The sequence below is a fragment of the Protopterus annectens genome, chromosome 7.part0 (genome assembly GCF_019279795.1).
Source record: "Protopterus annectens isolate FY-2018-M chromosome 7.part0, PAN1.0, whole genome shotgun sequence".
Classification (NCBI taxonomy): domain Eukaryota; kingdom Metazoa; phylum Chordata; order Ceratodontiformes; family Protopteridae; genus Protopterus; species Protopterus annectens.
Window position 1 is genome coordinate 821,835,198 of NC_056739.1, and position 19,184 is coordinate 821,854,381.

Below are 19,184 nucleotides of genomic sequence, written 5' to 3' on the forward strand. Positions count from 1 at the left end.
TGAGAAGTTCTTAAAAGATAGGTTAGGTAGTAAACCAAAGTTTACTTATTCCAGAAATCTCAATATTAAAGAGAGATTAGAAAGAGGTACTAATAGTGTTCCAAGCAATAGGAACATGTTAAGGGTTAGTACTGGAAAATGTGGTGCCTGCCCACAATGCAGATTTGTATATGAGGGTCAGAATTTTTTTATAAGCAGTGCTAAATGTAGGATTACATTTTATTCATATTACAACTGTAACAATAGGGGGTCATATATTGTGCATTTTGTGACCATTGTTTCAGTTTTTACATTGCAAAAACTGAACGTAAACTCAGGGTCAGAATGCAGGAACACCTTTATGGCATTAATGCTAAAAGGGATTCTTATGCTCTATACAGACACAAATTATTCAGCAAAAACAGTAAAATATTATTTTTCTTTGTAACAGAGCAGGTAGTACAAAATCTCTGGAAACAGACTTTAAAGTAGAGAGAACTTACATGGCAGATGAAGTTAAACACAATTGAACCCTCAGGGTTGAATTATATGATTTCCCTGCAGAGTGCACTGAAGCTTCGGGCTGCAAAGTTCTAATTATATTTAAACACATTTGCACATAATGATTATATGGGTTTTTAGAATGTTAATTATATTTAAACATGTTTACATGTAGTGTTTATATGGGTTTTTAGGGTGTGCTTTTTAAATTAATGGTTTATATATAATAAATGATTATAGATTGTTTATATGAGGTTAAGAATGTTTATTTTAGTCATTTTAACTAAGTTACAAAAGTTGTAATTAATTGGATTAATATGATTTTACAGAAAAGTTTATGTACAAGTTCTTTATTGGTTAATTAATTAATTCAAGGTTTGATGAAGTCATGTGACTATATCTTTATTTAAAAAATTGGGGGGAGGTTTACGTCCAGTTCTGATGAAGTCCTTATAGGACGAAAGTGCTTAACTGGTATGCCAATTATGTTTGGTAAATAACATTTCTTTTTACTTGGATACTTGGATCATGTTTGTTTTATTCACTCTGTGTTCAGACAACACTTTAGTACCACATTTTTCTTTATTCTCTTGCATTTCCATGGAGGCAAGCTGCTAAAAGGGCAACTAAAGATAGAACACTGTTTTTTTCAAGGCTAAAAGTCAACGATTTCTGAAAGCTTGCTAGTTTTCAGATCTGGGCAGGGGGAATAAAGATAAAAAAGGACAGACACAAATTAGTGTAAGTAGAAGCACATGCAATAACATAGCATGGATAACCTCAGTTTCAGGTTAATTAGACCTGTGTTAGCAGCTATTTGGCACAAATGTTCTTATTAGGAGGGTTAAACATAATTATTTGAAGATGTACATAATTATGTGTGTTTGTATTAAATTGGCAGGTTATGGGTATTTTTTTTGTTTGTTTGAGGGTTCTTATTAAAATAAAATATCTTGTAATATGTAACATAGGTTCCAATGTTGATGATAAGAAAAAAATATATATATAAAGGATTAACTTGCCGAACATTAATGGATTCATTTATCACAAAAGCTAGAAATAGACATTTAAAAAAGCTGTCATATATAATAGGTGGAAATAATGATTTCTAACCATAATGGCAAAACATTCCATATTATCTTGGAATGTGAGTGGTCTCACAAGGATAGGCAAAAAGGAATGAATACTTAAGTATATTAAGAAATAGAGAGTGCACATAGTAATGCTACAGGAGACAAATTTGGAAAGAATTGAGCATGTGAATTTTAAAAAGAAAAAAATTATAGGATGGATATTCTGCAAAGCGAAGTACTTATATTAATGGGGCTATGTTCAGTCATTGAATGAGAAATTTATCAAACCTCTATTCATCACACTTAAAATATCAAACTTTCAATCAATGAATATTTACCCACAGAATTAAGTTGGTTGGCCAGCATTAGGAAATTTGCCCTTTTCACTACTGTAGTACAATTTCGGAATTGGTATATATATATATATATATATATATATATATATATATATATATATATATATATATGTAGGGTGGTGTGGGGGGTGCAGCCCAGCACCTGGGTGGGTTTGATCTATCGTGGTGTGTGTTTCAATATGCATGTTGATTCACTGTCTCTTTTCTCTGGGTAAAATATTTTATGATTGAATGTTCTCTGAAGTGAACATTCGATTTTTTTAAGTTCAATGAACAGAGGTTTGATGGATTTCTAATTTGATGACTGAACATAGACCCTATATTAATTGCTAGAGAGGCTCCAGTAGTCATAGAAGAGGAGGAAAAATATAGTAGCATATTTGTGGTAGTAAGGATCTGCAGCAAGGGATGTGGATTAAGCTGGCATGTGTTTATATTCCACCTAAAACTGCTATTATAGAGCTTAAAAAAATTGGGGAGAATTAATCAGCTTTCAGCAGTGAATATTACTGTAGGTAGGGACTGGAATTTGATTTGCAGCAATGAGGATGAATCTAGGCAGCCTAGAATGGAAAAATATAACAAAATAAGGTAGACGTCTGAAGAAATTTATGAAAATATTTGGTATGAAAGTCATGCATGCAGTATAAGAAACTGAGAGAGAATTTGCATATTATTCAGCAAGGTACAATAACTGTGCTACATTAGGCAGAATAATATTTCACAGGAGCATGTGCATTTAATTGAGAACTTTGAAGCACATCCAATAAGTATTTTGGATCATGCACCAATAATTATGAAGATAAAAAGGCAGGGTAATGAAGTAAAATGACACACTGTCGCTTCCCCACCTACTTGTTAAAAAGAGAGAAATAAGGAGTAGGTAGTGGAAATTATCTGAGAGTTACGAGGGAAGTTAGAAAGTGCTCCAGAAGTTTTAGCTAATGATAGGGATACAATGAAAGTGGAGTTTAAAAACAGGGTAGAACTAAAAGGGCTGACAAAGGTTAAAGTATTACAATTGCAGAGTGGTAAAAAAAAATAAGGGAGTACCTGGATAACATGCATGAGTTTAGAAAGATTGCTGTTAAGCAACTGTTTTTTGGTAATGACTCCAGAGCACAAAAACTTTTGGCACAAGGACTGGACTTAGGCAGCAGAAAATAGAAGGGATTGTTGCCAAACTTAGGGGCCTATAACAAGAAAAATAACCAGTGGTCCTGTAGATGTATTAGAGATATTTTGGAAATGATATGAATATTTGTATAAAGAAGAGAAGTGGGGAAATAAAGAAAAAGCACAAATAGAAATATTTATGGAAGACCTAAATATGCCAAGGTTAGAGGTAGACGAGGCTCAACAACAAACAGTTAAGATAGGAGTAGATTATTTGAAAATGATGAAGTATAACCAATCTGCAGGAAAGGTTCTAGGAATGAACAATATTCTGGTGGAAATTTGAAAGCTAGGAATGAAGAAAGTGATAAAGATCCAGAAAGTTTTGTTTAACAGCATTTTAAAAGGAGAGGAGGCACCAATATCCTGGAAAAAGCTGTGGTGGCTGTAATACCTAAAGATTCAGCTTTATATGGGCCCATTTCAATTTTTGAACTATGATTACAAAGTGTTTTTTGCATATATAATGGCTAAAAGAATGCCAAAGGTGATACCAAATTTTGATAGATATCGACCAATGTGGTTTTGTGGAGGGGAAGCAAACATTTGACAACATTAATAGAACGCTGTTAATCGAGAGGGAAGTAGAATGTAAAAAAAACTACTGCTGTTATTGGTGGGTTCTTATACAGAGAAACCATTTAACAGAGTAGGCTGGGATTTTATGAGTCAGGCAATGTAACCATATGCATTTCCTGGTACAATAATAAAGTTAATTAGAAGGATATATGAGAGATCAGAGGCAAAAATCAAAGAGGGAGCATGCCTCTCTGGTAAGTTGTCTGAAAAGAGCAACCAGGCAGGAGGGTCCTCTCTCTCCTTTATTTGCATTACCAGAAAAGGACGTCTCAGTTCCATGGAACATTTTGAGACAGTTCTGTTTTTTTTTTTTTCAGGATATAATAACAATAATGAAGATAAAACAATGTCTATAGCTATAAACTATGTATCCACAGATGAATTGGTTCAGCAATACCCATATTGATGGGGACATGATAAAATGAAATATTTAGGAGTATGGATTAAAAAGGATTCTATTGTGGCAGCTATGGATATGTGGGAATAGAGAATAGACTAAACAAATGATAAATTAAAAACTAAGACACTGGAAGCTCTTGCCTATGTATATAGATAGCAAGATACAAACAACAGAAATATTTTTAGTCCCTTTAATTTTATGCATAGGTCAGGCGCAGTTTTATCAACCAGTGTAGCAGTTTTGGGTAGTAATAAAGAGTTGAAGGATTTTATCTGGGAGGGTAAGAGAGCAGCAGTCTAGTTGGATAGGTTGATCCTCTCAGTACAGCAAGGAGGTTTAGGATTACCTGATTTGAAGGGATATTTTAGAGCTACATCATTAAGGCTCTTATATATAACACAAGCAGAAAGCCACAATTCAAAGTGGAAAGGGTGATGATTATGAAGCAGGAAGGTAGTTCAAGAAATAAGGAAAGAATGGGATTTTGGACACAGATCCTTAAGGAAAATAACAACAGTCATACAGAAAATATACGGAAACATTCCTACAATGGGGCCAAGCCAGGCCCAGGAGGAGGATGTTCCCCCTATTGTAAAAGAAAGTAGTAGTCCACAAAAATCACAAAAACTGATAGGCCAAAGAAGAGCCATAAAGACAATAAAGTGGACTATTGAGGATAAGAAAGAAGCTATGTATTGTTACTATTATGCAAAAAGCCCAGAATTTCCAGACACAAGATATACAAAATGATTAAGAGAGAAATTAGAGGAAAGAAAAATACTTCCAAAGGAAAAACTGTCAGAAGCTTCAAATGAAAACTTATGTTCATTAATACAACAGATTTGCGAAAATCAGTATATAGATAAAGAAACTTTGATCTGTTTGGAAAAAGAAGCATCTGAGGAAGTGCAAAAAAAATAAACAAGTATAAAAAAGAAATATGGACATGGCAAAGAAAGAAAGATTTGATATGGTGCAATATTTGTGCAAAGGAAAAAGCCAAATTAATCAATATAAAGAAGGCAGCCCTAAAGATATTTGAAGAGAAATACAGGCAAAGGCAGCTGCATATGGAAAATTTTACAATAAAAAATGATCACATAGAGGGAATGTAGAAAAGAAGATTAGTAAAGTAGAAATTAAAAAAATAGAAGTTGAAGTTATGGAGTATCTGCAAAGTGAAGGATTTAGTGTAGAAGGTCTAACACAGGTTACATCACAGCATGATGGATTGAATCCCCAAAGTAAGGAGAAGCAGGAAGATCATGAGACATCTGAAGAAGAAATATGTACATGGGAAAGAAAAAGAAATTTAATATGGTGTAATATTTATGCAAAGGAGAAAGCAAAACTAACCAATACAAAAACAGCAGCACCAAAGATGTTTGAAGACCAATACAGGCAAAGAAATCTGGACATGGAAAACTTTACAATAGGAGACAAAGAGGAAAAGTAGAAAAGGAGATTAATAATGGAGAAGTTAAAGAAATAGAAACTGAGGTTATGGAGCACCTACAAAGTAAAGGATTCAGTGTAGAAAATCTAACTCAGAAAGCACCAAAACAGGATAGAGCAATGGATATACAAAGTAAGGGGAAACCAGTGGAACAGGAATCAATTGGTCAGGTGTCTTATGAAGATATTTTGGAGCATCTGGAAACCAGTATAAATGTTCACTTGAAGCTAGACAGCAAGGGAAGGAACAGGAAACCGTGGAAACTCTGATGTAGTCATTGTTGAGGAGTGATAAGCCAGTGAGTTCCCATATGACAGAACAACTGATGGCACAGGATGCAATTGAAGAAAATGTGCTACAGGACGATGGTATAGAACTTTCTATAGAATGCTCCCAGGAAATGGAATAAGGAATGCGCCCTCAGCTTAGAAGAAAATGAGCTAAGAGAAGAGCTGCTTGATTTAATAGACATAGATAGATATATTAAGATCAATGAAAGAAATAGACTGCAGAAAGTCAATAAAACCAAAATGTCAGAAGTCTGATAAAACAAATGAGCACAGTAATTAGGACTGTCCATACAGAGCCATGCGATATAACAGAAATAGACAGTATATATATATATATATATATATATATATATATATATATATATATATATATATATATATATATATTACTGTGCAGCTCAATTAAGAACTGATAAAGTTCTACCACAAGAACACAGGGTAGTGTGGGAAAGGAAGGGGAGAAATCAAATACCATCATGGAAGTATCGAATAGAGAAAACTATAAAGCAATTAAGACCAGACATGTCACTGTTAGAAGAGTATAGAAGAGGGAATAGATCAACAAAAATACTAAGATAGATGTGATAAAAGCAATACGCAGTATTAGAACAGATCAGGATATATCATGTACTATCACAAATAACTAAGTAAAAATTTCAGCACAGGCAGAAAAAAATTAGAAGATAGACAGATAAATATAAAGAAAAAGTACAAAATAAGAAATTTATTGATGACCCAAAAAGGTATTGAAAAACCACCAAAAAAAAAGAAGAAATAAGTACATTTTGGAGAAGTATCTATGAAGATCCTGTGGAATATAACAAAGATGCTAAATGGATAGAAGTAAAAGAAAGAATAAGAAGTTTAAAGGTACGGGATATGAAATGGGATGAAGTAACAGCCAGAGAGATTGAAACAAAGTTAAGAAAAGCCTTTAAGTAGAAAACCTAATGCCCAGATGCTGTATCTAACTTTTGGTTAAAAGTGTTAACATTTTTGCACAAAGATTTAGCCATGAGTAAGAACTATTTATATGCACACCCCGAACAGACACAAACCTGGCTAACAGGAAAAACAATGCCCCTATATAAGAGTGAACCTGCAAGCTACCCTAAAAATTATAGACCAATAACTTGTCTTCTGATGACGTATAAACTATACATGGGAATTGATGCTGACAGAGTTTATAGTCATTTAGAAGAAAACTCAATTATGGCAGTAGAACAAAAGGGCAATAAAAGAATGTCATATGGAACAAAGGATCATTTGTTGTTAAATAAAGTCATAGTGGAGAACTGTAAAAAGGGGAAGAATCTAAGTATGGCATGGACTGACTACAAAAAAAGCATTTGATAGTATCCCACATTTGTGGATAAAAGAATGCTTAAAATGTATAAGACACACCCTACAATTATCTACTACATTACAGTGACTGTGAAACAGTGGCAGACCACTTTGCATTTAAGCCATGACAAAGGACAAATTATTATCCCAGGGATAAAAATTCAAAGGGGGATATTCCAGGGTGACTTTATGTCACCATTGCTCTTCTGCCTTGCCTTTAACCCATTAAGCTGTCTACTTAACAGCTTAGGCCATGGCTATAATTTGGCTTCTAGAAAACAACAAAGTGTAAAGACTTCTCATCTTCTCTTTGTCGATGATTTAAAACTGTATAACTCATCAGATGAGGACTGAAAGCACAACTGCAGGTTGTCAAAACATTCTCAGATGATATAAGAATGTCATTTGGTCTTGATAAATGTGCAAAAGAAACCTTTAAAGCAGGAAAACTTCAGCACCAGGAAAACATCAGTTTGGGACAAGAATGTAATATAAAAGTACTTGAGCAAGAGGGAATGTGTAATATTTGTGAACTGATGATGGATCAACAATAAAACATGAAGAAATGTGACTAAAACTTAGTAAGGAATACTTTAGAAGACTTAAATTAATCCTGAAAACAGAGTTGACGTCTAGGAACAAAATCCAAGCTGTAAACCAATTTGCTCTTCCAGTCCTAACTTACAGTTTTGGAGTGATTGACTGGCCCCAAAATATGTTGGACAGCTTAGATAGGAAAACAAGAAGGTTGCTTCATTCTCACTAAATGATTTATAAAAATCTGTGTATACCAAGATTATATATTCCCCCTTCTGAAGGAGGGATGGGCCTGCTTGAAACTGATTATATGTATAGATCTGCAATCATGGGACTCCACACATATCTGCTGACCTCACAAGACCCAAACGTAATGATAGTTTTGAAACATGAGAAAATTAATCTAAGATGATTTCTCTGCTTAATCTAGCAGAAGCATATTGGCATCAAGCAGGAATGGAAATCAGTAGATAAAAATCGGACGGCAACTGAATGTGCCAAAAAACAAAAGAAAGAATATAAGGTGAAGGACCAGATGAGAAGGCAAAAAATGTGTCAAATGCATAAATATAGTTGCAAGTATAGAAAACGTCTGGAAGAACCTCATGCTGATCAGGAACAAATGCAGGAATGGTTAAGGAGAGGTGAATTCAAACCAAGAAATGAAAGGTTAATACTGGAGGCCCAAGATAGTTGGCTACATAAAACCTGATTTGCAAAGTCCATAGAACATGTGGGACAAAGACAAATCTAGGTTTGTAAAACCAAATTGGAAACAGTCACACACCTCATTGCTGGTTATGACATACTAATGGCAGAAGGATTGTATACTGAAAGGCATAATAATTTGGCAAGACTTTTGCACTGGGGATTGTGCAAACATTATGATATTGAAGTGGCTGAAAAACACTGGAAACATGAGCCACAAAGCATCATAGAAAATGATGAAGTTTATATCACATGGGATCAACTGTTACCAACAGTTCAAAAGATAGATGCTAGAAAACTGGATATAGTGGTCCATGAAAAGAAGACAAAAGTAGCATTGATTATTGAAATCACCAGACCCAGTGACTACAGTGTTTTGCATTCAGAGAGACACAAAGTCATAAAATATCAGGATCTGCAGGCAGAAATGGGAGCAACGTGGAAGAAAAATACCCAGACAGTTCCAATAGTATTAGGAGCAACAGGTCTTATAAAAAGGAATCTACAGTCGTATTTAGATATGTTACCAGTCCATATAATCCCATATGAATTGCATAAGGAGTCATTACTGGGCACATTGCAGGTGCTGTGAAGGGCACTTTTGTCTGACATCAAAGACTGAAACAATACTAATTTCATGAACTTTAATCTTACTTTGACTTAGGAATGGGGTCCATTCCTGTCATGGTATTAGAAACCCAAACGACTTGGGAAGTTAAAAAAAAATAATATTCATAAAGAAGTATAAAGTATAGCGGGAACAAAGCCAACACTGGAAAGGAGAAAAGAGATTCTGCTGATAAGGATGACTATTAGGGGTACAGAGAATAGGCAAGAGGTGGTTGGAATTTACTGAAGGAAGCTGAAAAAAGAACAAAGATATTGTGAACAAATAGAGAGGGGAAGTGATAGAATGGGGAGGGAAGTGATAGAATGGGGAGGGGCCAAGAAGACATTTGGATTGCAGGCTAGTGATAGCCTTCCCTATCAGTGATTGATATCAGTATAGAAAAAAAGTTAATTAGTAGGGCATATAAAATATTGCATGATAGCTATAGGAATCAATTCCAAGAGATCAGAAAAGATTGGGAAGAGAGATTAGATATGCAGTTTACAAAGAAACAATGAGAAGGCATATGTATGGCTCCCAAATATGCAGCAAAATCTAGAAGATTTAGGATTTTTGCCTGGAAGTGTTTGCATAGATACTTTTATATCCCATGCACACTCCAAAGAATTTTTCATCAGGTAGATGGTAAATGTTGCAGGTATAATGGGGAAGAAAGAAATACTTGGGAGCATATGTCCTTGGAGTTTAATGAGTTGGCAGACTTTAGAAATTTCCAACAGAGTACTCTGTCAGGAATACTGGGTGAGCAAATAGGTGTAACTAAGGAAATTAGTTTTTTGAGCTGGGATACAGAATCTGAATTGCCTAGACATTGTAAGGCCTTGTTAAATTTAATTCTGGTGGCATCCAAGAAAAGCAACTACTAGAAAATGGAAATCAAAATGTAAACCAACTAAATTTAAAGTAGTGAATATTATAAGAGAAGGAAGTGGGGCCTTTAGAAAAGGGAAGGAGTAAGTTAGAAAAAAATGGAAATTGTGGGAACGATGCATGCAGAAAAATGCTTTTGAGGAGAAATAAGGTTTAACAGAAGCAGGAATTAAACAGTTTATGTAATGTTGCTTTGATTATATGACATAACAATATATGTGATTTATAACGTTTGTAAGTAAAACCTTGTTAATATGGTTTGTTTACTTTTATGTAAATGCCTGTGTCACAAATGATAATTCAGTAAAGGTGTTAAAGAGAAAACAACTAGCTCTTGACTAGTTTACATGCACTTATAAAACTATTAGTACTTGCAAGTCAAAGTGTTATGCATACGTTTGAAATGTTTGCATTCTTCCTTGTTTCCCTTTTAACATACTGTAGTCTGCCTTTTTTGAAACAGTTATTTTGTTACTTTATTTCTTGAACCTGACAAGCATTGCCATTAGCTATTTCATCCTGAAACCTAATGATTTACAAGTCTTTTAAATACCTTCTTCAAAAGCTGCATCAGCAGCTGATACCATATGGATTGCCACTGTAGTTAGGGCAGTGTTCATCAACATATTTACACTTTATATTTTCAATATTGTGCCTAGCAACTGAGAAAAAAATTCAAAACTCAGAGATCAAACTTCAGGTTTTATGAATATTTATTAAATCTGTAATCGTAAGATCATAGAAAATACAAGGCCTCTGAGTCACAAGATTATTCACACCTTACCAATACCCACAGTAATGCTGTACCCCACTTCTCAAGAAGTGTATAGCAGGTTAGTCTCTGAATAAATGTATGGGTACCTGTGTAATCATTCAGGTTTAACTTTCAGGGTAAGCCTGTTCCAGAGGTGGGGTAGGTGCTGCATAATAAATGTGTTTCTTCAGTGCATTTTATTTATCTGCTGGTAAGGATTTAATTTCTTAGTAATGGTATTACTGGTCCTATTTGATTTGAGAAGATACAGGTGACCCAGGGAGACAGGGTCCCTTATGGTGCAGAATGCAAGGCATAGATCACTCTTCAACAGCCTATAAAAAGGCATGTAAAGGAATAGTGTTTCATGACTTTCCTGGTAGCTCAGGGACTATAGACCAGCAATTGTCTTGGTTAGGAATTTTTTTGAGCTTTTCCTGTTTCTTAATATGTCTAGAAAGTTAAATTATGAAGGTGACATTGCATTCAATAAGTTGTCTAATTAGGGCTGCTTACAGGAGGATGATAACTTCTTTTGACCTACGTGATATGCTTTTAGATATTAATTGTGCTCAATAAAAATATTTTCTGACTACTCTTGATACATAGCAGTTGAGGAAGAGGGAATTATCAACCCAGGTTCTAAGGTCCCTGACTACAATATCATTTTGGAGTGGAGTATTGGCTATACTGTACATTAAGGGAGAAAGTTGTTTACCAATTGCATTAATACTATTTTTTTTTGCATTTAATTTAAGCCCTTTTTCTGTACACCATTTCATTATGAGGGTTTGTTCCTACTATAATGAATGGGTATCAGAGGGATATTTGATAATAACTCACAGTTTGCAGTAATCTGCAAACTTAGTTAACCAAAGATCCAGATTCCCGGACTAGAGAATGGTGAAGTCATTTTTCAAAGAGTTCCAAATACCGAGCCCTGTGACACACCGCAAGTTACCTTCATATTTTCCAAGGAAAAAGGTGCCTGCCTCTTTGTCTTTGTGAGTTCTATCTTTCAGCCGATTGTCTATCCACCTCATCTTTGTGTTTTCAGGTGATGTAGTCTTATGGCTAGGGTCTTTACCATGCACTGGAACAAATTGATACGAAATGTGAAGTGTTTGGAATGAAAATCAGTGCCTCCAAATCAAAGGTTATGGCTCCTGGTACTCCACTGAGAGGGCAGCAGCTACCCTAGATGAAGGAATTTAAGTGCTTGTTTATTAATGAAGGCAGACCAGATTGGAAGGCTGACCAGCAGATGAGTTACCCACTTACTGGGGTAATGACAGAGATATTAATCCTAGACAGAGAGTCAGCCCTTGGTAGGACACCACACACACACACACGCACACACACATGAATACATATATGTATATATTTATTTATATATATATATATATATATATATATATATATATATATATATATGGGTCTACTTTGTTTCGTTGAAACTCATTTCACTGAATTTCATTTCACTTTGACCACATCGCTGAAAACACAAATTACTGAAAACTCATTTCACTGAATCTCATTTCACTGAACTGCAGTTAGTATATATGGCACTGTGTAGAATACTGTAAGGCAAGTAAAAGGTATATGCCCTTTTCCCACTGTAGTGCGATCCTGGAGCTAGTATATATATATATATATATATATATATATATATATATATATATATATATATATATATATATATATATATATATATAGTTGGGGGGGTTGCGGGTGTGGGTGGTGCAGCCCCCCCCACCTTTTGTTATTTTATATTCTATTTTACAAAAAACTTCATAACAATATATTTTAAACAATAGACATGCATAGTTACACCACTGGTGACTAACTTTCTCCAGAAGACAATATGTACTCAAACTAAGTGGGGGGCTGTGACCCCCTCCCTAACTATGGCAGGACCACAGGGCCACTGTGAGTGACAGGCTGCAAATAGGGAATTGCATTTAAGTGATAAGCAAGAAAGGTAAAAATGCTTGTAGATGTTATACAGGGAGACTGCAACTGTGTGACGGCACACCTATGGGGGAGGTAGTCTGCGTAAATGTGCAAGAATGGGTGAGCTTTACATATGCCATATGGGACAGAGAACAGCAATAACAATACAGAGGAGTGGAAATCCTGGCTCAAGAGGTTAAGGGAACCAAGTCTAGAGTAGAGGCACTACTTAACAGAGAGTACAGGTGAGAAAACAAAGGCAAAAGTGCCCTTTTTCATGCCAAGACAGAGAACCAGTAATAATTCTAAGTGCTCTCCAGGAATTAGGCAGCAGTATGAAACAGATAGTCTCCCTGTAGTGTAGTCGAGTAGGTTTTTTTTAACCTAGCACATTGTTCTATAATCAAGAGCGGGGAATCAATGAAGAACACAGAGAAAAGGAAAAGAGCAAAGCTAATCCTAAGACATCTTTGTATAGTGTGGGGGTAAAATGACAGCAACTGCAAGTGGAAGGGGAAATCAAGGGAACAGAACATTGAAGAGAAGATTGATGTAATAGAGAAGTAATGAACAAACTGATGAGTAACTATAGGGCTAAGACAGTACAGAGAAGGCAGGCAAAACATAACAGTAATAAATTAAATGGAAAACCTCAGGAACAGGCTAAAGAAAACAGAAAACAGGAGATAAGCAACATGGGAAACACAGAGAAGCAGGGGGAAGGGAGAATAGTACATTGAGAAGAGAAGATGGTGAGTGGAGGGCAGTTTGTTCAGGGTGTGGTGTAGTGGGTCAGGAACCTTTTAGGCAGAAAAGGTGTTGTTTGCAAAAGAATAGGGAGATGCAAACAAGCTAGGGGATAATGGAGGTTAGCTATGTAGGCAAGAATGGACAGATAAAGACTGTAGAGGAGGAGACATTTAGAGATTTGGGCACATGATAGGTGGGAATGAAAACAACAGCAGGTCATTGGCAAAAGTAGTCAGAAGAACAGGGACAAAAGGTGTTGCAAATAACAGGATAGCTTCTAAAACAGGACAAGCATGATGCAGTACATAAATAGAAAGAGGTGCTGCAAACAGCAGAAAAGTAGGACATACAGTAGGACATTTGTGATGTAGTACTTAGAAAGAACAATGTAGTAGAAACAACTACAGTACATGAGGCAGAGAATTATCAAGAAGCAGATAACAGGAGATGAGTCAGGACAGACTGATGTAGCAAGAGAAAGAGGGCAACAGAAATGGAGGTTGCCAGGGAGAGTCAAAATGAGTCAAAAAGTGAACAGAAAGGGCAGGATGAGGAAGGGAATTCAGTTATAAGGGAGACAGAAGAGATACTTTGGGAGAGGAGCTGGTCTGCTTAAGAGACTAAGTAGCAGAGATGGTCATAGGATAGGCAGGCTTAACGCATGAGACTGTGGGGGAGGGTCAAGTAGTCTTATCGAAGAAGGAGCAGAATGTCTGTTGCTGATGGGGGACTTCACCATTAGAGGTAGTAGATGAGGGATTATGGGAGAAAGTGTGACATTGGTGAAGGTCAGCATGCTTCCAGGCCTAACCCTGAATGGAATAGATGAACTCGGGACCAAGCTCTTCATGAAATGAGAGAAGCGCCCACATATTTTGCCCATATGGAAACAAGTAACCAGGCAGAAGTGGGTGAAGAAGAGACAACAGAAAGGACCATGAAAGTGGTAACAGTGTGTTGGACCTTGGAGAGTGTAGTGGCCATTTCAGAAGTGCTACCAATGCACCATCAGCATGTAGAAAAACAGAAATAAATGTTTCCATTGCTAGCTAAGGGAGTATGGTAACAACCATGTGGGTTGATCCAGTGGATGAGCTGGGGAATCCGTAGGAAGATAAGGGGTTGCTCAGCAGGGAAAGGCTTCATCTCAATCCCCAGAGGATCACTGTTGCTGAAGTAGGGCTGGAAATGTGCATTAGGATGTCTTTGCCTTTAAACTGAGATTGAAAGGGGTTGGGGAGGAGAATGCTAGATAGTGAAAACAAAACAGGGCAGTGAAATGGACATGGTAACATGGGGAAAGGAGGAAGTACCTAAAAGCCATAGCAGAAGTGGGTTAGAAAGTAGCAAGGATAAGGAAGAGGTTAATAATGATAGTAGGAATAGACAGGCGGGATAGGGAAAGGTAGACCGCAAAGGGAGAAAAACAGTAGTGTCTGCAAAGGAGGTAACAAGAGAGAGGCAAAATGAGCATCAGAAGAGGACAGGATGGAACAGACAGACATTTGAGAAAGAAAACAGGGCAGAAGAGATGAGGAGTCAAGGAAAGAGCAAAGGTTATGAAGAATACTGGCTGAATAGCACTACCAAAATACCAGAATATTGGAAGAGCTAAATAATACTTGGGCTATCAGGACAGAATTTGACAAGGGAATTGCGCAATCAGAAAAAAAAAAGGAGAGCAGTGAAAACTGAACTGAGGTAGTGATCGGTAATACCAGATGTCAGGGTAGGGCCCAGCTGAAAGTGAACCAGATGTCTTTAAGCTAAAAGGAACGTAAGCTTATGATACGGCAAAAGCCAACACAGGGGCGGCGAAAGCCAACACATTCCGGCTAGGCTTATAAATGCCTTCAGGCAGATAGCCTAGTACCTACCTATGAACCTATGAACCTATGAACAAGTGGATAAACATGCTGGGATATAAAATGTTCATGAAGAATAGGGTGAACAGACATGATGGTAGCAAAATATATGATGGAAGGTTAGAAGGGAGAGGTGATTGAAAATAGTGAGATGGGGAACAATAGGGAAGATGGGACAAAGCAGGAGGAAGAAAAGAAAGTGGCTAAGGAGCCAAAAGTAAGGTCCTTTGAAAAATTCCAGATGAGAAAAAAGAGGAATGTTGGTTAACTGAGATCCTTTACATTCCACTTACTGCAAACTTAAGAGATGATGGGATAGTCAGTAATAGATTAGGGGAATACTCAGGAAACCAGTCAGTGCATATTCAAGCTGGAAGGATTTTAACAAAAGGAAACAGGCATAGAAGAATTCTTGATCTCATTCTATGTTGAGGATGGATATAGATCTCAGAGTTGTAAAGGCTGATAGTAACTGCACTGCATTGTGATTCTTTCTGGCAATAAAAAGGTAGGACCACAAAGACTGGGGGTTGTTAAGGTTCCATATGGAAAATCAAGTGAGCCAACCTCAATGTTTCAAATGAGCATGTTCTTTACAATGACAGTCACAAGTATCTAATATAGTCTAACCTTGACATCATATGGCTTGATGAGGCCTGAGCTTGTCCCTGTGGATGTGTGACATTGTAGTCAGTAAAGTATATGTGTGTTTTGTGTGTGTTTATCTTGATACAAAAAACTCAGTCATTTGAAACTAGACCTACTGCTGACTAAGAATGTTAGGATGGTTGATAAACAAAGGTCTGGGAAGGTGGGAGAAGGGCAGAGGGTTACAGGGACCATGGTCATAAAGATGTGATTTGGGGGGGAGTACAGAAAAGTGATTAAGAGTGATAACTAATACAAGGAGTAAGATAAAACACAATGGCTCACTAGAAAGGTAAAGACAGCCATAACGGATAGGCACAAAAAGTACAAGGACTGTAGGAAGACTGGGTGATCGAGGAGAGAATTATGTGGTAGTTATGTTTAAAGGGAGAAGTGGGATGGGGATAAAAGGTTAGCAGTAAGTGTTACATGAGGGAAGATGGGTTACTGCAGCAGTAACCTCCTAGGAGAATAGAAGAAGGAGCCTAAGGAAGTCTATGAAGCAGCTGAGAAGTGTGAAAACTTAAGGAGGCTAAGAAGTAGGTGAAAATTCCAGATTAATATTTTGTATTTTTTTTCCAAGGAAAAGAATCGGAGGACACTAATCTAGTAGGACAAGAGAGTTGAACGGGAATGGATGGACAGATAAGGAAATCATGGGTAACGTGAACATATGTGGGGGACTGAAAAAGATAAAGCACAGGCAGACCCCCCAACCCAAAAGGGCTGTAAGAGCTGTTTGGTAGGTCTCTTACTAATGAGCAGGGCTGGGAGACTACTGGCAGGTAGTAGTGATGGTTTCTGTATATAATGGTGGCTCAAAGAGTAGCCAGTGGAACTGTAAGCCAGGTATCCTTATCTCACTGATCAGCAGACTGATAGAGGTAGTCCTAAAGTTCGAGGCTCATAGGGTTCCTGTGGCATAGCAGCTGTTCAGCAAATCCACAGCAGGCAGATCCCTTGATCCAGCACTATACCTGTGTTACCAGGGAAGTGGACAGAGGCAACCTTTTGGAAGTCATTTAACTGTTCCTAGGTTCATAGGGGAATATTAGCCTAATTGGCCTGAATGGCCATTTTAAGCCTAGCCGATAACCCTAGATCAGAATCAAACTTTATTCCTTGTGTCATTATGCCAAACCCACCCTGTATTAGATCCTTTTACTTAGTCCTGCACCATAGATTTCTTGCAAAGATGCTGTGAGTGCGGTGTTAAACATGAAGAGCAAGCTATATGGATGGGTGGAGAAGTGATTACATATCATGGAACTGAGGGTGGTATTTATGAGTTCTCGGAGGGTAAAAAGTGGTGTCTCTCAGAGCTAATTTCTAAGTTTAGCAGTATTTATATTTTTCTGACAAGGTAAAAGTCATGTTAAACTTGCTCAGCCCCTTTACAGATAGTAACAATGTTGGGGGATGGTTGCAAATTGGGGGCGGTGGTTCAAGGCCAAAAATGGACCTCAGGAGAGTGGAGGCATGGAATAAGAATTGGCAACTTCCAGGTATGTGGTGCTACATCTGGGGTGTGGCAGGTCAGGGGGTAGGTTGGACATTTCAAGGTATTTAACTAAACAGTTCTGGTTAGATTAAGTACATGGGGTTGTTATTATTACAGAAAGCCTAAACCATGGTGTGCAGATTGAGAGAATTTTGTTTCTCATTTCTAGGGAATCAAGAATTTTTCTTTTCTTTTTTTTTTTTTTGCTCCTCACCTTAGAGCTTAGAGTTGAGGGGGATGTCAGATTGGAGTCTGGCACCTGGTGCTATAGTTACACCTGTGCTGGGGGAATACACATGCTATTCTCCCAGAATGTCTCATTAGCATTTGTGGTAGGCCTGACAGTAACCCCCCAAAGTGCTGTGCCTCTTTGAGGTAAAGCACTACTGTAGGACTGTCTCTGAATCAGAAAAGGTTAACATCAGCAGTAAAAAAGCCTTACCTCTGATGGTAATGTTTTTTTTTAATCCTAGCCTTTGTTTTTACTTAATGGTGCCCAACCCCGTGTATTATTTGTGGGACTCTTCTGTCTGGACTTCTGCTGAAAATGACAGCAGCTCAGTCAGATAACCGTGTCACAAAACATAAATAATCAGTGAATAAAATACAACAAAAGTACAGCTATCACTTCTTTTAAGGTGACCAATATAAGAGTTGCAAAAAGCATTAAAATATATTACTGAGTAAGACTGAGGTTTTAATTTCTTCCCATTTTTCTATACAAAAGCACACCATTTATTTACAGAATCTTAACAGCCAATTACATACACGGTGCAGTCTTTGTGCAGTGTGCACTTGATTTCTTCTCTAGTAGTTAACCAGTTAACTATTCATACTTTTACAGTGAAGATAAAACAAAAAATACATCTCAGCCCAGTACTAGGGATGTATTCTGTTATTTCTGTTATTATATGTATATATATATATATATATATATATATATATATATATATATATATATATTGGATTTTGCATTTGTGCTGCAGATGGCAGGAAGATTCCCCCTCCTCTCACATACCCCTCAGTGGTTAACTTATACCATTTGTCCCTCTTATTTACTTCACCCTGCTGCTACCTTTCTTAATTTTATCACCTAATGACACCTAGTAGTTTCCAGCCAACTCCTTTCTCATTGCACTAAGTATGATTTCTCCATTGTATTTCACCTCTGCGTTTATTAATTACATCAAAAATCCCCCATTTATTTCTGTCCCCTGAAATTTTCTTTTTTTGTGTTGTGTTCAGCTTCATATTATTCAAATCTTTCATGATTTTATATGATTTCCATACATTAGGTACATATTCTAATTTCCACTTGTTATTACTTTTTTAGCTGCTAGCAACATTCATTTTGTTAACACTCTGTAATGCTTAACATGTTTTTGGTCTAACAGCCGCCCAGAAAAAAAATATTCCTGAGGTAAGAAGAACGAGTCACCAAACAACTTTATTACCATGTCTTGTAAGTATGCCTTAAACCCTGATAATGCTGGACAGAATCAGAAAGTGTGTTAACTTTCACCTGTTCTGTCTAGTCTGTGGTACATCTCAGCTTTTGCCTCCCAGATTATGCACAAAGCAAAAGATAATTATGGAAAAAGCTCCAGATTAGGGGCACTTTTAAATGCTGGGACTGTTAATTTAGAACTTCCCAAAATAATGTCCAGTTTTAGGAAGGATTAAACAAACACCTGTGAACAAATTAGGTGTATCCCTCCAAATTATGGACAGTTTTAAACACTTTCAGCATCTATTATCTACTTGTGTAAACATCTTGCTCAAACTATCTGGGGTATAAAAGTATTTGTGTAAA